At 44.3% G+C, this 26,117-nt stretch overlaps 1 protein-coding gene across 2 annotated transcripts in view; it reads left to right on the top strand.

The window, feature by feature from the left end:
* Positions 1–26,117, top strand: part of NPAS2 (neuronal PAS domain protein 2) — a 192,723-nt gene that overhangs the window by 76,563 nt on the left and 90,043 nt on the right. The gene's annotated exons all lie outside the window — the stretch shown is intronic.

Here is a 26,117-nt window from a genome sequence, read left to right as displayed (position 1 = left end):
CATGTAAATGAATAGACCAGACCAGACCAGATTAGAATCCTGGCACCCTGTCTCACGGGCAGGCTTCCAGCTCTCCACTCTGGGGCATCTTGCCTCTTGGTGGACTCCCAGGATGCTGTGAACATAGAGCAGAGACCTGAGCCACATGCTTGGCTGACCCTGCCCCACCTGCTGGATTCCAACAAGCCCCTTCACCTGATAAGCTTCCACTTTCTCAGATGCAATGCGTGGGTCATCATTTCTGTCCTGCCCTCCTCTCAAGTTAAAATACACCAAGAAGCTCTTCTTATTTTTTTTTTAGAAGTATTACTTGCTATGTGTGCTAACTTGCTTCAATCATGTCCGACTCTTTGCGACTCTATGGACTGTAGCCCACCAGGCTCCTCTGTTCATGGGGATTCTCCAGGCAAGAATACTGGAGTGGGTTGCCATGCCCTCCTCCAGGGGATCTTCCCGACCAGGGATGGAACCCGAATCTCACGTCTCCTGTCTTGGCAGGTAGGTTCTTTACCACTAGCGCCACCTGGGAAGCCTCACCTATATGTGAAGATGAAGAACATTTTACGATAACACATTTATAAACTATTCCCATCAGCGATAATGACAAGGTCAGCGGTGCTGACCAGCATTCACTGGGCATGTCCTGAATGCCCTGTTCACTTCCAGGTGCTCGGCACTAGGCTAAGAACGTTCCTGTGCATTATCTCATATCACCTCCTCCACATTCCTTTGAGGTGTGTAACCCTGTTATTACCATTTTACAGATGAAAAAACTAAGGCCCAATAAGGTTAAGCAACTTTTCAGATACCCTAAAGCTGTAATAAGTAGCAGAAGTTAAATACAGCCTTCCTAAATGCCAGACTCTGTTTTTACTCCCAGACCACACACATATCTCATCATGTGATAACAAATTCATTCTCTCTGGCAGGTCCAGTCTGTGTCCTAATGTGACTTTGAGTCCACAGGAGTTTGGCTTTTGCCATCATTATTTTTTTTTTTAATTTTTCTTGGCTGCCATAGATCTTAGTTGTGGCTTTCAGGATCTTTAGTTGTGGCATTCGAACTCTTAGTTACGGCATGTGGGATCTAGTTCCCCAACCAGGGATTGAACCTGGGGCCCCCTGCATTGGGAGCATAGAGTCTTAGCCACTGGACCACCAGGAAAGTCCCATCATCATCATCATCTTTCATGTCACCCCCAGGCCCCCAATTTCAGCCCTGTCTCTCTACTACATGGCTTACCTCGCAATCTGGAAGAGGTATAAATGCAGGATGGCATCACCGACTCAATGGACATGAGTTTAAGCAAGCTCTGGGAGTTGGTGATGGACAGGGAAGCCTGGTGTGCTGCAGTCCATGGGGTCACAAAGAGTTGGACACGACTGAGCAACTGAACTGAACATGTCTTTTTATGGCTGAGTCCCTTCAATGTTCACCTGAAACTATTAGAGCATTGTTAATCGGATATACCCCAAGGCAAAATAAAAAGTTTGCAAAAAAAAAAAAAATGCATATTTAGGGTCTGCCATCCTCAGAGATCATCTGATGTAATCAGAGATGTTTCAATAAAATCGTGGCTAAAAACTCTTAGAAATAAATCCAATCATAGGCAGTTTCCGTTTATTCCCATCCCCATTTGCTTTGAGCCATGGGCACCCACTCCCCTAAATTGCCTATTCAGAAACCTCCCAGCACAGGCACTGGGAAGCAAAGCTGCTGGTCCTCACCCGACTCTCGTCCTCAGATTGGGAAATGGGTTTAGACTGTTTGGGGATACCCCGTTCTCTTTGCCAGAATAGCAGCAATAACACAGTATTCTTCATAACACCTGGGGGGAGAAAAGGACAAAATAAACACAATCCTAAAACTGTGTCACTTCCAAAGCCTCTAGCTCTGGGGCTTTTTAGCTGCAACATGGGAAGCCCTTCCCTAATCCCACCTGGAGGTCTGATAGGAATTGTTTGCACTCCTGATATTTTTGATGAGATTAGTAGAAGTGTTGAGCTTCAGATCAGAACTCTCCTTGTCTCCAGAAAACATGAGCTATATTTGGTAAGGTTTTCAAAGCTTTGGGGAACTCATGGTTTATTTGGATTGTTTGATCGAGTATTCTAAACCAGGACACGGATCCACTTTCTTCTTTAAATTTCCATGTAAATCCAGGGGGATTAATTGCATGCCCTATTGTGTATACAGAATGATGTGCTATTTTCTCTAGTGGAAGATGTAAAAACATGGTCCTTGTACTGAAAAAAGAAACAGTTTGGTTGAGAGACGTTTGGATCCCTGGATAATGAGACACAGTTTACCATTTTGTGTTCCAGTCTTAAACACGTCTTTTTAACTATGATGTGACACAGTTTTTTGGGGGGGGGGTGTTTCATCCAGGAAGTAGTGTAGTGTGGCAGGAAGTACACAGGCTTAGAATCGGAAAACCCCAGCTTTGATTCTTACCACTTTTACTTTCCGCCTTTAGATGCGCTATTATACTAAACCTCTCTTAGCCTCAATTTCCTACTCTGTAAAATGGGGGTGTAAATGGCAGTATAGTCAAAGCAAAGGTTTTTTCAGTGGTCATGTATGGTTGTGAGAGTTGGACCATAAAGAAGGCTAAGTGCTGAAGAATTGATGCTTTCAAATTGTGGTGCTGGAGAAGACTGTTGAGAGTCCCTTGGACTGCAAGATCAACTCAGTCAATCCTAAAGGAAATCAACCCTGAATATTCATTGGTAGGACTGATGCTGAAGCTCCAGTACTTTGGCCACCTGACTTGAAGAGCTGACTCACGGGAAAAGACCCTGATACTGGGAAAGACTGAAGGCAAAAGGAGAAGGGGGCGGCAGAGGATAAGATGGTTGGATGGCATCACCAACTCAATGGATGTGAATTTGAGCAAACTCCTGAAGATAGTGAAGGACAGGAAAGCCTGTTGTGCTGCAGTCCATGGGGTTGCACAGAGTTGGACATGACGTAGCAACTGAACAACAATAGCCATACCCTCTTCCTAGGGTTTTTGGAGGAAATATTAATAAATGGAGCTCAGTGGAAGCCCCTAGCACATGCAGGGTACACAGTGCTGATAAGAAAAGTTGACACTTATGGGACACACGCTGTGTGTCTGCAGCATTTTATTTAATTAACTCTAAACCTTGACAGGTTGTTTTTAGCTTCATGGTGGCTCAGATGGTGAAGAATCAACCTGCAATGCAGGAGACCTGGGCTCGATCCCCGGGTAGGGAAGATTCCCTGGAGGAGGGCATGGCAACCCACTCCAGTACTGTTGCCTGGAGAATCCCATGGACAGAGGAGCCTGGTGGGCTACAGTCCATGGAATCACCAAGAGCCAGACACGACTGAATGACTATCACACACATTATGTTGGAGAAACCCAAGACTGAGCGGGCAGACAGGGGCAGGCAGGGATTCACATTTAGGCATCAGTTTCTAAAGTCTGGACTCCTGGCAGCTTCTTATGACATAACGCGCCCACGTGCCCAAGGGGTAGGGACAGAAAGAGCGGGTAGGAATCATCACTTTCCAAAGAAGACAAGTCTTTCTATCACTCGGCAGTATCATATAGTACAGCCCCCTGCATTTCTTTTTCTTTTATTTGTTTGTTTATGGCTATGCTGGGTCTTCGGTGCTGCTTGCGGGCTTTCTCTAGCTGTGGCGAGTGGGGGCAGCTCTCTGATCGCGGTGCCGTCTCCTCCTGGCAGTGGCTTCTCTAGTTGTGGGGCAGGGCCGAGAGCGCAGGTTCGTAGTGCTTTGCGCAGGCCCAGTGGCCCCACAGCGCGTGGGATCTTCCGGGAGAAGCCGGCGAACCCGCGTCCCCTGCGCTGGTAGGGGGACTCCCAACCACTGGACCCCCAGGGAGGTCCTCACTCCACTTCTTGATAGAACTGAATGCTAAGAAGAAAGGCTTTCGTGTGAGCCTCTTCCTTTAAGCCAATATTAAATGGTCAATTCATTGGCGTTAATTAAAGTTACTTTATTGCCTATCAGTGAAGGCCCAGTTCCATAACCTCATGCATTTTTATGGAGAGAGGGAGGGGGGATGGTGAGGTTAGAATTATGCTGCCCCTTGCAGGACATTTGGTCCTGTCCAGAATGTTCAAGAGATGCTTGGTCCATAAGATGCTTGGTCCTCAGATAGCCAATAAACACATGAGAAGATGCTCAACATTGCTAGTTATTAGAGAAATGCAAATCAGAACTACAATGAGGTATCACCTCACACCAGTCAGGATGGCCATCATTAAAAAATCTACAAACTATAAAAATTAAAAAAAACTACAAACAAGAGATGCTGGAGAGGATGTGGAGAAAAGGAAACCTTCTTGTCCTGGTGGTAGGAATGTAAATTTATACAGCCACTGCGGAGAATAGTATGGAGATTCCTTAAAAAGCTAGGAATAAAACTACCATATGACCCAGCAATCTCACTACTGAGCATATACCCCAAGGAAATTATAATTGAAAACTACACATGCACCACAGTGTTCATAGCAGCACTATTTACAATAGCTAGGATGTGAATGCAACTTAGATTGTCCGTTGACAGATGAATGGATGAAGAAAATATGGTACATATACACAATGAAATATTACTCAGCCATAAAAAAGAACAGGTTTGACTCAGTTCTAGTGAGGTGGATGAACCTAGAGCCTATTACACAGAGTGAAGTAAGTCAGAGGAAAACAAATATAGTATATTAACACATATCTAAGGTTCTATGAAGACCTACAAGACCTTCTAGAACTAACACCCAAAAAAGACATCCTTTTCATTATAGGGGACTGGAATGCAAAAGTAGAAAGTCAAGAAACACCTGGAGTAAGAGGCAAATTTGGCCTTGGCATACAGAACGAAGTAGGGCAAAAGCTAAGAGGGTTTTTCCAAGAGAACGCACTGGTCATAGCAAACACCCTCTTCCAACAACACAAGAGAAGACTCTACACATGGACATCACCAGATGGTCAATACCAAAATTAGATTCATTATATTCTTTGCAGCCAAAGATGGAAAAGCTGTATACAGTCAGCAAAAACAAGACTGGGAGCTGACTGTGGCTCAGATCATGAATTCCTTATTGCCAAATTGAGACTTAAATTGAAGAAAGTAGGGAAAACCACTAGACCATTCAGGTATGACCTAAATCAAACCCCTTATGATTATACAGTGGAAGTGAGAAATAGATTAGGGACTAGATCTGATAGAGTGCTTGATGAACTATGGACAGAGGTTCTTGACATCGTACAGGACACGGGATCAAGACCATCTTCAAGAAAAAGAAATGCAAAAAGGCAAACTGGCTGTCTGAGGAGGCCTTACAAATAGCTGTGAAAAGAAGAGAAGCAAAAAGCAAAGGAGTAAAGGAAAGATATACCCATTTGAATGCAGAGTTCCAAAGAATACAAGGAGAGACAAGAAAGCCCTCCTTAGTGATCAATGCAAAGAAGTAGAGGAAAACAATAGGATGGGAAAGACTAGAGATCTCTTCAAGAAAATTAAAGATACCAAGGAAATATTTCATGCAAAGAAGGGCTCAATAAAGGACACAAATGGTGTGGATCTAACAGAAGCAGAAGATATTAAGAAGAGGTAGCAAGAATACACAGAAGAACTGTACAAAAAAGATCTTCATGACCCAAATAATCATGATGGTATGATCACTCACCTAGAGCCAGACATCCTGGAATGTGAAGTCAAGTGGGCCTTAGGAAGCATCACTACGAACAAAGCTAGTGGAGGTGATGGAATTCCAGTAGAGCTATTTCAAATCCTAAAAGATGATGCTGTGAAGGTGCTGCACTCAACATGCCAGCAAATTTGGAAAACTCAGCAGTGGCCACAGGACTGGAAAAGGTCAGTTTTCATTCCAATCCCAAAGAAAGGCAATGCCAAAGAATGCTCAAACTACCACACAATTGCACTCATCTCACACGTTAGTAAAGTAATGCTCAAAATTCTCCAAGCCAGGCTTCAGCAATACATGAACCGTGAACTTCCAGATGTTCAAGCTGGTTTTAGAAAAGGCAGAGGAACCAGACATCAAATTGCCAACATCTGCTGGATCATCAAAAAAGCAAGAGAGTTCCAGAAAAACATCTATTTCTGCTTTATTGACCTTACCAAAGCCTTAGACTGTGTGGATCACAATAAACTGTGGAAAATTCTGAAAGAGATGGGAATACCAGACCACCTTACCTGCCTCTTGAGAAATCTGTGTGCAGGTCAGGAAGCAACAGTTAGAACTGGACATGGAACAACAGACTGGTTCCAAATAGGAAAAAGAGTTTGTCAAGGCTGTACATTGTCACCCTGCTTATTTAACTTGTATGCAGAGTACATCATGAGAAACGCCGGGCTGGAGGAAGCACAAGCTGGAATCAAGATTGCCAGAAGAAATATCAATAACCTCAGATATGCAGATGACACCACCATTATGGCAGAAAGTGAAGAAAAACTAAAGAGCCTCTCAATGAAAGTGAAAGAGGAGAGTGAAAAAGTTGGCTTAAAACTCAACATTCAGAAAACTAAGATCATGGCATATGGTCCCATCACTTCATGGAAAATAGATGGGGACATAATGGAAACAATGACAGACTTTATTTTTTCAGGTTCCAAAATCACTGCAGATGGTGAGTGCTGCCATGAAATTAAAAGACGCTTACACCTTGGAAGAAGTTATGACCACCCTAGACAGCATATTAAAAAACAGAGACATTACTTTTCCTATAAAGTTCTGTCTAGTCAAGGCTATGGTTTTTCCAGTAGTCATGTGAGAGTTAGACTATAAAGAAAGCTGAGCACCAAAGAATTGATGCTTTTGAACCATGGTGTTGGAGAAGACTCTTGAGAGTCCCTTGGACTGCTAGGATATCCAACCAGTCCATCCTAAAGAAAATCAGTCCCGAATATTCATTGGAAGGACTGATGTTGAAGCTGAAACTCCAATACTTTGGCCACCTCATGCGAAGAGTTGACTCATTTGAAAAGACCTTGATGCTGGGAAGGATTGAAAGCAGGAGGAGAAAGGGACGACAGAGGATGAGATGGCTGGATGGCATCACTGACTCAATGGACGTGAGTTTGAGTAAGCTCTGGGAGTTGGTGATGGACAGGGAGGCCTGGCATGGTGCAGTCCTTGGTGTTGCAGAGAGATGGACACGAATGAGCGACGGAATTGAACTGGTGAAATCTATAAAAATGATATTGATGAACCTATTTGCAGGGAAGGATTGGAGATGCAGATACAGAGAGGAAACTTGTGGACACAATGAGGAAAGGAGAGAGTGGGACAAATGGAGAAAGTAGCATTGATATATATATACTACCACGTGTAAAACAGATAGCTGGTGAGAAGTTGCTACATAACACAGGGAGCCCAGCCTGGTTCTCTGTGATGACCTAGCTGGGTGGGATGAGGGAGGGAGGGAGGCTCAAGAGGGAGGGGATATATGTATAATTATGGCTGATATGCATTGTTGCACAGCAGAAACCATCGAAATGTTGTAAAGCAGTTTTCCTCCAATTAAAAAAAAAGATGCTAGGTTCTATCCAAAACATCCATGAATATATTTAGTCCATGCCAAATGGTTTTGGACAGGACTAGAACATCAAGGACCTTCTGGCATGACCAGATGTCTCCCTGGACATTTTGAACAGACCAAATGTCTGCTAACCATGTTAGTTGTTTTTTTTTTTTTAATAGAAGTATAGTTGATTTACAATGTTGTGTTTGTTACAGGTATACAGCTAAGTGATTCAGTTATATATCTCTGTCTTTTTCAGTTATAAATCTGTCTTTTTCAGATGCTTTTGACTTATAAGTTATTGCAAGATATTAAGTATAGTTCTCTGCTGTGCAGTAGGTCCTTGTTGTTTATCTATTTTATATATAGTATGTGTATATGCTGCTGCTGCTGCTAAGTCACTTCAGTCGTGTCCGACTCTGTGCGACCCCATAGACAGCAGCCCACCAGGCTCCCCCGTCCCTGGGGTTCTCCAGGCAAGAACACTGGAGTGGGTTGCCATTTCCTTCTCCAATGCATGAAAGTGAAAAGTGAAAGTGAAGTCGCTCAATCGTGTCTGACTCTCAGTGACCCCATGAACTGCAGCCCACCAGGCTCCTCCGTCCATGGGATTTTCCAGGCAAGAGTACTGGAGTGGGGTGCCATTGCCTTCTCCAAGTATGTGTATATATTAATCCCCCAATCCTCCTTCATCCCTCTCTCCCTTTCCCCTTTGGTAACTGTAGGTTTCTTTTTTGAGAGTCTCTTTCTGTTTTGTAAATAAGTCCATTTGTCTCATGTTTTGAGATTCCACTTGTCAGGGATATCGTATGATGTTTGTTGTTCTCTGGCTTACTTCACTTAGTATGATAACTTCTAGGCCCATCCACGGTGCTGCAAGGGGCATTATTTCATTCTCTTTGTGGCCTTTTGTTAATAAGGATTAAGAGTGTCAGGCGAGAGTAGCTGGTTCTCACTACAGAGTGAGTGATGGTTCTGAAACACAGGCTAGACCATTTTATTATTCTTTGACTCTCATCCTTAGTCTCAACACCAATGAAATGGTGCAGACAAGAGAGAGGAGTTAAAAACAATAAATAAGAGGCCTTTCAGTGCAGTTTTGCAGTAGCAGGCTTCTCAGAAGGAAAAGCTTCCGTCTTGGGAAGCTGATTGTTACTTTCCGTCCCCCAGGGGCGTTGGTTGATGTGGACCAATGGCAGTAGCCATTCCATCACCCTCTAATCATGATCAGCTAACTAAGTTCCTGAGCAAGTGGAAGGTACAGAAAGGGATACAGAGCCTAACCCTGCCCTCCAAGAGCTTTTCAGCAGGTTGGGAGCATCTTTGAAAAACATGCATGGGGGAGAAAGAATACATCCCCAAGAGGTCTGTGTTGGGCAGAGCCGGGATGATGATCAGAATTTGTGAGCTCTGCTTTCTCAGCCAAGTGCCTGTTTGTGGAGAGATAACTTGGTTGCTAGGAAAGACTGACCTTGTTTCATTTCTCTGGATGTAAATTCTGCATGTCTAACAGGAAGGGCAGGCCATCACCATGAAGGTTGTAGTGAACTCAGATATTCTGCTCTGTGCACACTCGCTGGTGTCCCTGTGTGCAGGCTTGGTGCAGAGTGAAAAAGCCTGGCCCCAGGCAGTGTACACTGCCATTCCCTATTGGAGCCCATCCATCATGCTTTCCTTTCATAGGCTCTTGACTGCATGTTCTGTACATCATCGTAAGCCCACACACAGGGGAAAATGGCAGTAAAAAAATGTGAGCCTTCCTTTCTGTCTGTTTTATTTGGTGATGAAGGCAGCAGCAGGCATTCCAAGAACATAGCAGCATCAGGACACACAATTCGTTTCTATTAGCCTGGAGTTTCCAGATGAGTGACTCTGTGTTCAAAACAAAGGGGAGACTAGCAGTGTGCTTGTGGGCAGAATGCTAATTCTTACTGTGGCCCAGTAAACAGAGACGGGAAAGGTGCCTCCCTCCAACTGGGGCTCTTGGCTTTCACCCTGGTGGGGTCCCTTGGTTGGCCAGGAAGACTTGTCAGCAGGAGAAATGTGTTCGTGGTAGACCTAGAAAGTTGGGACCGTCCCAGCTCAGAGAGACCCAGAGACTTTCTGGGGGCATTGGAGACAAAGGGCAACTTCCTAAACTCCCTTTCAATCACTTTAATAAATTTTTTGAAGTTTTTATGTTATGTTGGAGCAAAAGAGTCAGACACAACTTAGTGACTAAACATAACAAAAAATAGTTGATTAAAAATGTTGTGTTAGTTTCAGGTGTATTCCAAATTTGCTGGCATATTGAGCGCAGCACTTTCACAGCATCACCTTTTAGGATTTGAAATAGCTCAGCTGAAATTCCATCACCTCCACTAACTTTGTTCATTGTAATGTTTCCTAAAGCCACTTGACTTCACACTCCAGGGTGCCTGGCTCTAGGTGAGTGAGCACACCGTTGTGGTTATCTGGATCATTTAAGCCTTTTTTTTTTTTTGTATAATTCTTCTATGTATCCTTGCCACCTCTTCTTAATCTCCTCTGCTTCTGTCAGGTCCTTGCCATTTCTGTCCTTTATTGAGCCCATCTTTGCATGAAATTTTCTCTTGGTATCCTTAATTTTCTTGAAGAGTTCTAGTCTTTCCCATTCTATTGTTTTCTCTGTTTCTTTGCATTGTTTACTTAAGAAGGCTTTCTTATCTCTCCTTGCTGTTCTTTGGAATTCTGCATTCAAATGGATATATCTTTCCTTTTCTCCTTTGCCTTTTGCTTTTCTTCTTTTCTCAGCCTTTCATAAGGCCTCCCCAGACAACCACTTTGCCTTGTTGCATTTCTTTTTCTTTGGGATGGCTTTAGTCGTCACCTCCTATGCATGTTATGAACCTCCGTCCATAGTTCTTCAGGCACCCTGTCTACCAGACCTAATCCCTTGAAGGGATTAGATGAGGTGACAAATGGTTGTCACCTCCACTGTATAATCATAAGGGATTTAATTTAGGTCATACCTGAATGTTCTAGTGGTTTTCCCTACTTTCTTCAATTTGAGCCTGAATTTTGCAATAAGGAGTTCATGATATGAAACATGGTCAGCTTCAGGTCTTGTTTTTTCTGACTCTATAGAGCTTTTCCGTCTTTAGCTACAAAGAATATAATCAGTCTGATTTCGGCTTTGACTATCTGGTGATATCCATGTGTAGAGTCACCTCTTATGTTGTTGGAAGAGGGTGTTTGCTAATGAATAGTACAGTGAAGTGATTATATATGTGTGTACCTATTCTATGTCAAGTTCTTTTCCCATTTAGGTTATTACAGAATATTTAGCAGAGTTTTCTGTGCTAAAAAATAAGTCCTCATTAGTTATCTCTTTTTTTAGTGAATTTTTATTGAAGTAAAGTTGATTTACAATATTCTGTTAGTTTCTACTGTACAGTAAAGTGAGTCAGTTATACATACACATATATCCGCTCTTTTTTAGATTCTTTTTCCGTATAGGTCATTACAGAGTTTTGAGTGGACTTCCCTGTGCTATACAGTAGGTTCTTATTAATTATCTACTTTATATACAGTAGCATGCATATGTCAATCCCAATCTCCCAATTTATCGCTCCCCAGCTTTTCCCCTGGTAAACATAATGGTTGTCTCTTTTAAATATAGCGGTGTGTACACTGCAGCCCCACACGCCCAATCTATTTTTTTAATTTTTATTTTTGGCCGCACTTGGTCTTCATTACGGTGTCCAGGCTTCTCACTGTGGTGCCTTCTCTTAATGCGGAGCACAGGCTCTAGAGCGCGGGCATCAGTAGTTGAGATTTACCCTGGCTTCGTTGCCCCAAGACATGTGGAATCTTCCCGAAACAGTGATTGAATCCACGTCCCCTGCATTGGCAGGCAGATTCCTGTCGAGTGGACCACCAGGGAAGTCCCCTCAATCTATTTTAAATTGAAAAGCATGCTCAGAAATTCACCACCTTGAAAACGCAGCCCTTTTTTCAGATAAACATTCCTGTTAGAGTTTCAGTGACACGTACCTAAGGATTGTGCTCCCATGAAATCCTCCCCTCGGGGAACCGGTAAGTCAGAATCACTAGGGAATGAAGCCAGCTTCCCCTTTAAGCCCCATCATTTCCTGATAACTCTGGTTAAGAGTCAAGATGTCCCTGATACATCTCGAGATGAGAGAACAGGCTCAGTGGAGTCCGATCATGCCCCTAGTGCTTCAGGGGGGCTGCACCGTAGGAAGCAGGTGGAGTGCAGAGGTTTCTCTAACAGATGAGGGTAGCACCAGCCTGACCCATCTTGATCCCTGTGGGGTGACTTCCCTGCCACAACAGATTACATTCTCTCTCTCTCTTTTTTGTTGTTGTGCCCTACTCTTTGCAACCCCATGAACTGCAGCATGCCAGGTTTCCCTGTCCTTCACTATCACCCACAGTTTGCTCAAACTCATGTCCATTGAGTCGGTGATGTCATCCAACCATCTCAGAAAATACAATCTGTCACTGTTTCCACTTAAAAAAAAAAAGTCTTTAGCAACACCCCACAGCATGTGGGACCTTATTTCCCCAACCAGGGATTGAACCCACATCCCATGCATTGGAAGGCAGAGTTTTAACCACTGGACCACTGGGAAACTCCCTTGATGTTCTGTTCTTAAACAGAATTGCTGAAGGCTCCTGGTCCTGGCAGTGCTCCCAAACCCTGCTGCCTTGGTGTATAGGGATGCTGGTGGTTATGGAGATGAGGAGAGGTGACCCAGGCCTTACATGAATCTTGCTTTAACGCCAGAGTTTCCCAAAACTCGCTTTAGGCAACACTAGTCCCAGGAAGTACCTTTGAAAACTCGGTGCTGCTGCTAAGTCACTTCAGTCGTGTCCGACTCTGTGCGACCCCAGAGACGGCAGCCCACCAGGCTCCCCCGTCCCTGGGATTCTCCAGGCAAGAACACTAGAGTGGGTTGCCACTTCCTTCTCCAATGCGTGAAAGTGAAGTTGCTCAGTCATGTCCGACCCTTAGCGACCCCACAGACTGCAGCCTACCAGGCTCCTCCGTCCATGGGATTTTCCAGGCGAGAGTACTGTTGTGGGGTGCCATGGCCTTCTCCTTGAAAACTCGCTGAAGCTGCGCTATTTACTGCTTCTCCCTTTTGAAAAGTTTCAGAGCTTCTTAGCACATGAAAGGTGCTAGGGTTGCAATTAGCACATGAGCAAACAAAAGTCTGTTTCATTTTATGTCAGGCTGCATTGGAAAAAAAAGTTATCTGGAAAAAAAAAAAATAGTAACAACAAAGCAAACTTCTCTGGCTAGTCTTGTCTCTTTCTCCAAATAATTTTCATAATTTTCCATGAAGACCCTTAGCTCAATACTGTCTTATGCAGTAGGTATGTCAATTTTATCCTAGTAATTTGGAGTATGTTTTATTATACATAAACAACACCAAAACAACACTTGAAAAATACTGAAATGTTTAAAGTAATAATCAAAGATGATTTATAATCATGCCACTTAGAGGTATAGATACTGTTAATATTTTGACATATTTTCCATCATATTTTTTCTACATTTCCATCAATTTTTAAAAAATTTTATTGAAGCATCTTTGATTTACAATGTTGTTAATTTCTGCTATAGAGCAAAGTGTCTCAGTGATACATATATATTTTTTTCATATTCTTTTCCATTATGGTTTATCACAGGATGTTGAGTAGAGTTCCCTGTGCTATAGAGAAGAACCTAGTTATTTATCCATCCTATTTATAATAGTTTGCCTCTGTTAACCCCAGACTCCCAATCCTTCCCTCACTTCCCTGTTGGGCACCACAAGCCTGTTCTCTATGTTTGTGAATCTTTCTGTTTTGTAGATATGTTCCTTTGAGTCACATTTTAGATTCCACATGTAAGTGATATAAGGTATTTATCTCTCTCATTACCACTGTACTTCACTTAGTATAATGATCTCTAGGCCCATCTATGTTGCTCCAAATGACATTACTTCATGTTTTATGACTGAGTAGTATTTCACTGTATGTGTATGTGTGTGTGTGTGTGTGTGTGTGTGTGTGTGTGTATGTATGTATATACACCACATCCTCTTTATCTGTTTGTCTGTTGATGGACATCTAGGTTATTTCCATGTTTTGGCTATTGTAAAGAGTGCTGCTATGAACATAGGGATGCATGCCTCATTTCAGATTATACTGTTTTCCATAGTGGCTGTACCAACTTACATGACAGGAATACTCATAAGATCTTGGTTAATGTGGCTGATCAGACTCTAATTTATTCTTCGTGGAAGTTCACATGCATGGACAGGACTCTTCTTTGTGTAGAGGACACTTAAGATCGATGCTACTTCTGTACGTTGTGCATCACAGTGGCCTGTCTGGACATTGAACGTGAGCCCATATTTGGCAGATTTCAGTTCTACATGAAATTTGAGTTCCTTCCACAACCACGCCCTCTGCTTCAAGGGCTACAAAAGAAGTAGAAGACCTAATCTGGAAACCTTCTCAGACAGGTTTCTTCTGCTTGGTTTATAACACTCAGATTTGGGAGGCCTAGTCTAAACTCTTATCAATTTCTCTTTTTAGTCTCATCCTATAATGTGGAACCAGTTAGCCCAGATAAGAAATGCCAGAACTCCCACCTGGAAGAAACTTGGGCATCAGTGAGCCCATATTTTAAGCATTAACTATCTGAGTATCCCCAGAATTTACAAGATTAATACAAAGGCATAATTTGCTTATGGCCATCCAGGCTGGATGGGGCTTGGCAGGAAGTGCTTGTCCCTGCTCCTTGTGGTCTCAGCTAGAGCCATTCAGAGATGATGGTCAGAGACTTTCCTGATGGTCCAGTGGCTGAGATTCTGTGCACCCAATGCAGGGAGCCCAGGTTTGATCCCTGGTCTGGGAACTAGATCCCCAACTGAGAGTTGCCATGCTGCAACCAAAGATCGAATGTGCTGCAACTAAGACTGAGAACAGCTACATAGGTAGACAGGCAGAGAGAGAAAGAGAGAGGGATGATGGACAGAACCATCTGAAGATATACTTGCTCCCATGGCTGGTGTGGATGTTAGCTGTCAGTGGGACAGTGGCTTTCTACATGGAAGTGGAGGTGTGGCCTTCTTGTGACACGTGATTGGGTTTGAGGATGAGCATTATAAGAAAAATCTGGGGGAGAAGAGGGAGCCATGTGTCCCCTTAGTACCTGGTCTTGAAAGTCAGGTACAGTTACTTTTGCCACCTTCAACCCACTAGACACAAGTTTCTGAGGTCGGCCAGCCATTCTCAATGGAGGGGAATTAGAACTCATCTTCTCATGGGGTAAGTTGTAAAGAATTTTGACTTATCTGGTTTATAATGACTCTATCAACTCTATTTGATATTCTTTAATAACCCATATCTGAGAAGACAATGGCACCCCACTCCAGTACTCTTGCCTGGAAAATCCCGTGGATGGAGGAGCCTGGTAGGCTACAGTCCATGGGGTCACGAAGAGTTGGACACGAATGAGCAACTTCACTTTCACTTTTCACTTTTCACTTTCATGCATTGGAGAAGGCAATGGCAGCCCACTCCAGTGTTCTTGCCTGGAGAATCCCAGGGACAGGAGCCTGGTGGGCTCCGTCTATGGGGTCGCACAGAGTTGGACACGACTGAAGTGACTTAGCAGCAGCAGCAGCAGCAGCAATAACCTATATGGGAAAAGAATCAGAAAAAGAATGAATATATGTATATGTATAATTGATTCACTTTACTGTATACCTGAAGCTAATACAATATCGTAAATCAAATATGTGTTGTTGTTCAGTCGCTAAGTCATGTCCGACTCTCTGTGACCACATGGACTGCAGCACACCAGGCTTCCCTGTCCTTCAGTGTCTCCCAAAGTTTGCTCAAACTTATGTCCATTGAGTCAGTGATACCATCCAACCATCTCATCCTCTGTTGCCCCCTTCTCCTCCTGCCCTCAATCTTTCCCAGCATCAGGGTCTTTTCCATTGAGTCAGCGCTTCCCATCAGGTGGCCAAAGTATTGGAGCTTCAGCTTTAGCATCAGTCCTTCCAATGATTATTTGGAGTTGATTTCCTTTAGGAGTGACTGGTTTGATTTCCTTGCTGTCCAAGGAACACTCAAGAGTCTTCTCCAGCACCATGATTCAAAAACATCAATTCTTTGATGCTCAGCCTTCTTTATGGTCCAACTCTCACATCCATACATGACTTCTGGAAAACAATAGCTTTGGCTATACAGACCTTCATCTGCAAAGTGATGTCTCCGCTTTTTAATATGCTGTCTAGGTTTGTCATAGCTTTTCTTCCAAGGAGCAAACATCTTTTCATTTCATGGCTGCAGTCACCATCTGCAGTGATTTTGGAGCCCAAGAAAATAAAGTCTGTTACCATTTCCATTTTTTCCCCATCTATTTGCCATGAACTGTTTCCAATGGTCATGTATGGATGTGACAGTTGGACTGTGAAGAAAGCTGAGCACCGAAGAATTGATGCTTTAGAACTGTGGTGTTGGAGAAGACTCTTGAGAGTCCCTTGGACTACAAGGAGATCCAACCAGTCCATCCTAAAGGAGATCAGTCCTGGGTGTTCATTGGAAGGACTGATGCTGAAGCTGAAACTCCAATACTTTGGCCACCTGATGTGAAAAGTTGACTCATTGGAAAAGACCCTGATGCTGGGAGGGATTGGGGGCAGGAGGAGAAGGGGACAGAGGATGAGATGGCTGGATGACATCGCCGACTCAATGGACATGAGTTTGAGTAAACTCCGGGAGTTGGTGATGGACAGGGAGGCCTGGCATGCTGCGATTCATGGGGTCGCAAAGACAGTCTGAGTGACTGAACTGAACTGAACTGAACTGAAGGAACTGGATGCCATGATCTTAGTTTTTTGAAGTTGAGTTTTAAGGTAGCTTTTTCACTCTCCTCTTTCACCTTTATCAAGAGGCTCTTTAGTTCCTCTTTGCTTTCTGCCACTAGGGTGGTGTCACCTGCATCTCTGAGGTTATTGACATTTCTCCGAGTAATCTTAATTCCAGCTTGTGATTCATCTAGCTCAGCATTTTGTATCCCCTCTCTCTTTGACTTTCCTCCCACCCTACCCCCACCATGTCATCCATCTAGGTCATCACAAAAAACTGAATTGAGTTCTCTGTGCTATATAGCAGCTTTGCACTAGCTATATATTTTATACATGTTAGTATATATATGTCAGTGCTAATCTCCCAGTTTGTCCCATTCTCCCCTCACGCCCCTGTGTCCACGTGTCCATTCTCTGTACTTTTTTCATGTTTGGTCATCCTAGGGTGAGACCCTCATGCCCAAGGAAGGAGGACCTGCCCGATTTATCTGTCATCCTCCTTGTCCCCCCAAGAACTACCCAGAAATACATTTCCTCAAGAGTCTACCATGAATATTGTCCAGCTTGACCCTGTATACTTTCCTGCGAAAGGGCCTGTTTTATTTTCAGACCCTGCCATCAGGCTTTCAGAACCTTTTGATTCCTATGGGTCTCTTACATACTCATTTAAAAAGTGTGGGAAAAGAATGAAATAATGCCATTGCAGGAACATAGACAGACTTAGAGATTGTCAAACTGAGTGAAGGAAGTCAGACAGAGAAAGAATACTGTCACATGGTATGCCTTATATGTGAAGTCTAAAACAAGGATACAAATGAATTTATTTTCAAAACAGGAACAGATTTACAGGCATAGAAAACAAACTTATGGTTATTAAAGAAGAAAGGCAGGGAAGGGATAATTAGGAGGTTGGGATTAACATATACACACTACTGTCTATAATGTGGGTTCGCTTGCTGGTTTGGAAAGATCTCCTGGAGGAAGAAATGGCAACCCACTCCAATATGCTTGCCTGGAGAATCCCATGGACAGAGGCGCCTGGTTCACTGTAGTCCGTAGGGGTTGCAAAGAGTTGGACACAATTGAGCACGCAGGCACTATGTATATGAAACAAATAACTAATAAGGACCTACTATATATTACATGGAGCCCTCCTCAACACTCTGTAATAACTTATATGGGAAAAGAATCTTAAAAAAAGAATAGATACATGTGTATGTATAACTGAATCACTTTGCTGTATGCCTGAAACTAAACATTGCTAATCAACTATAGTCCAATATAAACTAAAAATAATTTTTTTAATGTAATGGAGAGGCATAGCACTAGAATTATCAAAAATGATTTTGAAAAAGAAGGCTAAAGCTGGAGAAATCCCATTATTAGTCTTAAGGCTTACTGTAAAGCTACAGTAATCACACAGTACCACCGGTGAGAGGAAAGCTCCCTGGGTCCCTGGAACAAAGAGAGAAGAGATAACCTAGAAATTGAGTCTCATAAACTTGATCAATTCATTTTTTTCAAGGGTGCAAAGGTAATTCAGTATAGAAGAATCTTTTCAAACCAGTGAGCTTGGAACAACTGAACAACCACATGCAAGCAAAGGGCTTCCCAGGTGGCACTTGTGGTCAAGAACCACCTGCCAAGGCAGGAGACGTAAGAGATGTAGGTTCGATCCCTGGGTCAGGAAGATGCCCTGGAGGAGGGCATGACAACCCACTCCAGTATTCTTGCCTGGAGAATCCCAGGGACAGAGGAGCCTGGCAGGCTGCAGTCCACGGGGTCCTACAGAGTCAGACGTGACTGAAGCAACTTAGCACACACGCACATGCAAAGGTTAACCTAAAGCTTACATGCTATAAAAATAACTCAAAATGGATCCTAAGTCTAAATGCGAAATGTGGAAAACTCTCAGAAGAAAACACGGGAGAAAGTCTTCTTGGCCTGACATTAGGCAAAGGGTTCTTAGATCTGCCACCAAAACACAATCCATAAAACAGCCACCACAATATTGGAAAGTAATTAATCTCCAATTAAAATAAATAAGCTAATTTAAAAAATAAAAATAAACCCCAAAAAATAATTAACTTGGGCTTCAATCAAAACTTAAAAAATGTTTGCTCTGTGAAGACACTATTAAGAGAGTGAAAAGGCAAGCTGGCAAAATATTGATGAATCACGTGTCTGACAAAGGACTTGTATCAGAATACAAAAATACACTGCCTTACATCAACAGTAAGGAAACAAACAACTCAATTTAAAAATGGTGAAAGACATGAATGGATGCTTCACCAAAGAGGATACACAGATGGTGGAAAAGGACATGAAAAGATGTTCAACATCATTAGCCATTAGAAAAATGCAAATGAAAGCCCAATGAGGATTGTCTACTGCTGAGTCACCTGGGAAGCCCTGCACATCTCTTTGATGAGCTAAAATTAAAAGTACCGACAATACCAACTCCCCTTGAGGATGTTGGAACATCCGGATCCCTCCTATATCACTTGCAAGAGGTAAAATGGTGCTGCTGCCCTGGAAAACAGTCTGGTGGTGTCTTAGAAAGTTAAACATCTGTGTGATCCAGCCATCCTTCTCCTGAGTTACTTACTACAGAGAGCTGACATCTTACATTCACACAAAAACCTGCACACAAATGTTCATAGCTGCTGTGTTTATCATGAAGAAAAATAGGAAACAATCCAAATTGCCTTAAGCAGGTGAACGGATAAGCCAGCTGTGTTATTGATATACCCATGCAATAGAAAGCTACTCAGCAGTGTGAAGGAGAAGATATTAGTAGGTGCAGCAACTTGGATGAACTGGGTAGAAGCCAGCTCAAAAGGTTACCTGCTGTTTAATTGTACGACAGTCCCGAAAAGAGAATGCAGTGATGGGGAACAGAACAGGGGCTTCCAGGAGTTACAGAGATGGAGAGAGTGAAGGAATTTTAGAAGGAATGGTAGAAGGGGGTGGGAGAGTGCAAGTGCTCCATAGCACAAGCAGACCTTCTCCACCACTTCCTAGTCATGAACTTTGGCAGTTGTTCATCCTCTGGGTACCTCAACCTCACCTGTGAAAGGCGAACGATAACAGATCATTGTGAGGACTAAAGGCATTAACACACGTAAAGCCCTTAAAATAGTGCTATTACGTAGTAAGTGCCCAGACAGTGTTAGCGATGTCAACAGTGTACCCTGGGAGAAACCAGAAAAGATAGAAAGATCAGACTGGGGCTCACCGAGCACTGCATTCAAAATCAAAGGTGGAGGCCTGTATCAAGGTGTATTTAACACACACATATCCCTTCCCTTCCTCCCAGACCACCTCCCTGTCTCTTTTTCTCTTTCTCTTAAATTCAATAAAAAGAAGACAACACAACTGAGAAGTGGGTGGAAGATTTGAACAGACACTTCACAAAGAAGATATGTGAAAGCGCTTTAGACACAGGAAAATCTGTTCAACATCACTCGTCATCAGACAACTGCCAGTTAAAACCACAGTGAGCAATGGATGCATGGATATAGAGAACAGACTTATGGACACAGAGGGGCGGAAGGAGAGGGTGAGACAAGCGGAGGAGGATGGAGACATATGCACTACCATGTGTAAAATAGAGAGCCAGTGGAAATTTGCTCTTTGACTCAGGGAACTCAGATCAGGACTCTGTAACAACCTAGAGGAGTGGGGAGGGCGGGGGAGGGGAGGGAGGTTCAAGAGGAAGGGGACATATGTATACCTGTGGCTGGTTCATGTTGATGGATGGCGGAAACCAAACCAATATTGTGAAGCGATTATCCTTCAACTAAAAGTAAATAAAAGAACAACCACAGTGAGATAATGCTGCATGGCTAAAGGGAAGAAGGATTGGCAATGCTAAGTGCTGGCGTGGATGTGGAGCAATAGAACTCTCATACACTGTAGGTAGGAATGCAGAAATAGGAAAGCCACTTTGTATAACTGTATAGTACTATCTTACAATGTTACACAAATACTTAGCATGGGAAAGTCACTCCGTCATGTCTGACTCTTTGAGACCCCATTGGCTGTAGCCTGCCAGGCTCCTCTGTCCGTGGAATTCTCCAAGCAAGAATACTGGAGTGGGTAGCTGTTCCCTTCTCCAGGGAATCTTCCCAACCCAGGAATTGAACCAGGGTCTCCTGCATTGCAGGCAGATTCCTTACCAGCTGAGCTACCAGAGAATCCCTACACTTACCATGAAAGTGAAAGTGAAGTCACTCAGTCGTGTCCTACTCTTTGTGACTCTGTGGACTGTAGCCTCCCAGGCTCCTCCATCCATGGGATTCTCCAGGCAAGAATACTGGAGTGGGTTACCATTTCCTTCTCCAGGGGATCTTCCCGACCCAGGGATCAAACCCGGGTCTCCCACATTGGAGGCAGATGCTTTAGCCTCTGAGCCACCAGGGAAGCCCAACAGGACCCAGCAATTTCACACCTGGGTATGTACCCAAGAGAAACGTATGCCTATGTCTACACAGAGACAGGGAGATGGATGTTCAGAGCAGCATTATTCTTTTTGTTTAATTTTTATATGGTTTTTAAAGGTTACTTTCCACTTACAGTCATTTCAAAGTATTGGCTGTATCTCCCGTGTTGTGCAATCAGGGCAGCATTACTTTATTAATTAATGTAGTTAATGGCCGTGCTCAGTCTTCACTGGTACACGCGGGCTTTCTCTAGTTGTGGTGAGTGGGGGCTACTCTTCATTGTGCTGTGCAGGCTTCTCATCGCGGCGTCTTCCCTTGTGGAACAGGGCTTCAGAACTCGGGGTCAGTAGCTGTGGCGCATGGGCTTGGTTGTCCTGAGGCATTGGGGATCTTACCAAATCAGGGATTGAACACGTGTTCCCTGCATTGATGGGTGATTTTTAACCACTGGACCACCAAGGAGGCCCCCAGCATTATTCTTAATACCCCCAAACTGAAAACAACCCAACGAACTACGAATCAGCAGTCAAAAGGAATGAAGTATTAATATATACAATAACATGGATGAATCGCCAAAACTTTATGCTAAAGTCAACTACATTGTGCTGATTGCATTTGTACGAAATCCTAGAAAAAGGCAAAACTTGAGTGACAGCAGACCAGTGGTTTCCCAGGGCTGTGATCCAGGGGAGATCAACAACAAAGATGCAGGAGAAAACTTTTTAGGATGGAGGAACTATTTGACAGCTGAATTTTTGTGGTGCTTATGGTGGCTCAGATGGTAAAGAATCTGCCTGCAATGCAGGAGCCTTGGGTTCCATCCCTGGGTGGGGAAGATCCCCTGGAGACAGGAATGGCAACCCACTCCAGTATTCTTGTCTGGAAAATTCCATGGGCACAGGAGCCTGGTGGGCTACAGTCCATGGGGTCACAAAGTCAGACACGGCTAATACTTTCACTTTTCACTTTCAGGCAATTACTAAGATTCATCAAACCACACACATAATATGGATGAGTTTCACAGAACATAAATAATGCCTCAAAGGACAAAACAAACCCTAAGCCTGCTTGGTTAAGTGTCTTTCATCCTGTTTTCCTGATGCCTTATGCCTGGTGGTCTCAGGGCCTGCTGGAACAGGCCTCCTTTATCAGAAATAAGGTCATTTAAGGCTTTTATTTTTCCTTCTTGGCTCAGAGCTGCGGATCCAACTGACACTGACCGATTTCCAGTGGGCACCATCGTGTGTCCCAGGCGGAGGCTGACGGAAACAAGCTTGTGTTCCTGTCACTAATGATATAAGCCTTCATCATCGGCTCTGCCAGGCTGTGTTCATTGTCATTACACCCATTGAAGAAGAGAACAGAGTTATAATGAGCCGGGTGTTATCCGCTCACCAATAATTTATAATGGGCAAACTAGGACAGGAATAGAGCTTTTTCTGGCTAAGGAGGTTGCATGTCACTCTTCAAATCTAGGCTGAGAATTTATTTATAATGCATAGACAGTCACTCAGAAAGTTAAAGGCCTCCTTTGTTCTCTCTCATGGGTTTGAACACTATGTGCTTTACCCTGGGCTAGCACAAAGGCCCCTCGGCGTCTTACTGCCGCACCTGCAGTCAGCCTGTGATCGGGAGGGAGCGTTCCTGGGGATAGTGACTCGGCTAGACATGAGGCCTTTGTAGAAAGGCCTAGAGGATTTTAGGCCCTCCCAAAACTCTAAGCAGAGACAGAAAGGAGGAAAGGGTCAGGAACAGGAAGAGACCCTTAGTAAGGGTAGCGACCTTGCGCTTTAGGTGAACTTCGAAGAATTGCCTTAGAAGTTATCAGATAACATCCCAAACTGAGATGAAATCAGCAAAAGGTGATGTATGAACGGGTGCGTTGAAATCAAGACAGGTCGAGGGACTCCCCTGGTGGCCAGTGCAGGGGACATGGGTGTGATCCCTGGTCACACGCCGGGGAGCGACTAAGCTCATATGGCATGGGTACTGAGCCCATAGGCCACAGCTACTGAAGCCCGGGTGCCTGGAGCCTGTGCTCTGAAACAAGAGAAGCCATGGATGGCGGTAAGAAGCTGATGCACGCAACTGGAGAGTAGCCCCAACTCGCCACAACTAGAGAAAGCCCGCATGCAGCAGCAAAGACCTGGAACAGCCAAAAATTTTAAGAATAAAAAGAGCAGGTCGTGTCTAATTGGGTAGCAACAAGCAGAATGTTTATGACCATCATGGTGTCCAAGGAAAGGATATTTGGGGCGTGTGCCTAGGTTTCCAAGTGCTCTTGGGGAAACCTGAATCTATGTGGATCCTGACACCTGTGGATATTGGTACCTACCCCAAAGCAGGTGAATCCCTCTAAGGGGAACCCACTGAGTTGTCATAAGCCACCAGCACCCTCCAAATCACTGTAGATGGTGACTATAGCCACAGAATTAAAAGATGCTAGCTCCTTAAAGGAAAACTATAACAAACCTAAACAGCATATTAAAAAGCAGAGATATCACTTTGCTTGACAAAGGTCCATATAGTCAAAGCTATGGTTTTTCCAGTAGTCATGTATGGATGTAACAGTTGGACCATAAAGAAGGCTGAGCGCCGAAGAATTGATGCTTTTGAACTGTGGTGTTGGGGAAGACTCTTGAGAGTCCCTTGGCCTGCAAGGAGATCCAACCAGTCAATCCTAAAGGAAATCAACCCTGAATATTCATTGGAAGGACTGATGCAGAGGCTCCAATATTTTGGCCACCTGATGTGAAGAGCCAACTCATTGGAAAAGACCCTGATGCTGGGAAAGAGTGAGGGAAGAGGAGAAGGGGGAGGCAGAGGATGAGATGGTTGACTCAACAGATATGAGTTTGAGCAAACTCCGGGAGATAGTGAAGAACAGGGAAGCCTGGCGTGCTGCAGTCCAGGGGTCTCAAACAGTCCGACACGACTGAGCAACTGAACCACAAAAACATCCAGCATCCTGTCCTGGCCACACATTGGCCAGTGACCTCCTGGTGGGTGATGGACCACCCTGGCATCTTGATCCTGGGCCCCAGGGTGCCTGGACCAGAAAGTAGACTGAGTTTGATGGGCCATGCAGCTGTGGTCCCTGTTCTCTCGCTAAACTGACTTTCTGGAACAAATTCATCTGGGCTGAATTTGGGAGGGGTGAGTCTGCCTTCCCAGCCCTGGATCAACTTTAAGTAAGCTGGCCATGGAGGAGGGGCTTGACCTGCAGAGCTGAGAGCCGGCCCCAGGCCTGTGATGTGCTAAGGATCAAGGCCTCTGGGACAGCCCTGCTTCCCAGGCTGGTAGAGGTGGTTGGGGCGGTGTGGGTGGTGGGGGGTGGGGGGTGGTCGTTGTTTAATAGAGCAGCCCCTGCAGCCGTGATTTCCTCTCCAAGTTCCAGTTCCCAGGACCCTGGGGTCCTCAGAGCCTCAGTGGGAAGACCCCTCAAGCTGAGTAGCTCCACATTGATTACTTCTGTAGTTGTGTGGTGTAGTATGTCTTTTTTTTTTTTTTTTTAAATATACTCTATTTTTAGAATAGTTTTAAGTTCCAAGCAGGATTGGGTAGAAGGACAAAGATTTCCCATATGCCCTCTGCCTGTATATATGCACAGCCTCCCCTGTTATCAACAACCCCCAACAAGGGTGGTCCATTTGCTGAAATTGATGATGCCGCATTGACAGGTTATTATTCCCCCAAAGACTATAGTCTACTTTCGGGTTCACTCCTGGGATTGTACATTCTATGGGTTTGGGCAAATGCATGCACCATCGTGATATCATACAGAGCAGTTTCCCATCCCTAAAAGTTCTCTGGACTCTGTGTTTTCATCCCTCCCCCCTCAACCCCTGGCCTACTGATCTTTTCACTATTGCCATAGTTTTGCCTCTTGCAGAATGTCATAGAGTGGGACCCTTGAGTATGGAGACTTTTTAGATTGGCTCTTGCACTTTGTAATGTGCATTGAAGTTTCCACCGTGTCATTTTTTAAATTAATGATTTATTTGTCACTTTTGGCTGTTTGGGGTCTCTGTTGCTGTGCATGGGCTTTCCCTAGTTGCAGCAAGTGGGAGCTATTCTTCCCAGGCTTCTCCTTGCAGTGGCTTCTCCTGTTGCAGAGCACAGGGTGTGGGGCACGCGGGCTTCAGTAGTTCCAGTTCTCGGGCTCGAGAGCACAGGCTGGATAGTTGTGGTTCATGGGCTTAGTTGCTCTGCAGCACTTCGGATCTTCTTGAATCAGGGACTGAATCCACGTCCCCTGCATTGACAAGCGGACTCCCATCTACTGCGCCACCAGGGAAGTCCAACTGTGTCATTTTAAAAAGGGTTCAGATACATCTAGTGGCTTGGCAGTCACATGCAATCCCTGTCACGTTGGCTCTGGACCATGTGTGGCTTATGGCTGGTTTTGTGGGGGTGTGCCTGGACCCCCCCAGCAGGATGATGAGCTCTGGGGAAGGGGACAGGGCTTGTGCCCTGGTGGTACTGGCTCTCTACCGGATGCTTGGGGTGCCTGCCTATCCTTTGTGACTTGGTACCAGAAGCTGGGTGCTCTGGGTTAGAAGGAATCTGGTTTGGGCTTGAGGATGGGCTGTTACAGCAAACCCTTCAGGGCTATTTATATTGATGAAGAGTATGTCGTTCGCTTCTGGAGTCAGAGCATCTGAGCTCTGACCGTGGAGCCCATCTGTAAGATTTTGCATCTGAGCTTCCCAGGTGGCTCAGTGGGAAAGAATCCACCTGCCAATGCAGAAGACAGTTCGATCCTGAGTCAAGATCCCCTGGAGGAGGAAATGGCAACCTACTACAGTATTCTTGCCAGGAGAATCCCATGGACAGAGGAGCTTGGCAGGCTACAGCCCATAGGGTCACAAAGAGTCGGACACGACTGAGCAACTGACTGACTGACTGACAGGACTCATTAATACTGTCTGTCTTTGTGTCCAGGAGTCTAGCATAAAATTTTCTCTGTCCCCATCACCCAGCTCGGAAATGTGACAAATGTTCCTTTCCCTGAAAAATTTCTATTGTTTGTTTGTTTTTGTTTTTTTAATTAGAACCATTATTTGAATATTTGTTTTCACTTATGTGGCAGCACCGGCTCTTAGTTGTGGCTCTTTGATCTTGCTTGCAGCATTCAAACTCTTAGTTGCATCATGTGGGATCTAGTTCCCTGACTAGGGATGGATCCTAGGCCCCTGCGTTAAGAGCACAGTCTTAGCCACTGGACCACCAGGGAAGTCCCTCCTTGAAAAGTTTTGATGAGATAATCTCAGCAGA

This window comes from Cervus elaphus, chromosome 11, assembly GCF_910594005.1.
Source record: "Cervus elaphus chromosome 11, mCerEla1.1, whole genome shotgun sequence".
NCBI classification, from domain to species: Eukaryota; Metazoa; Chordata; class Mammalia; order Artiodactyla; family Cervidae; genus Cervus; species Cervus elaphus.
The sequence above is the reverse complement of the archived record's forward strand: the minus strand, read 5'-3'. Positions and strand labels throughout refer to the sequence as shown.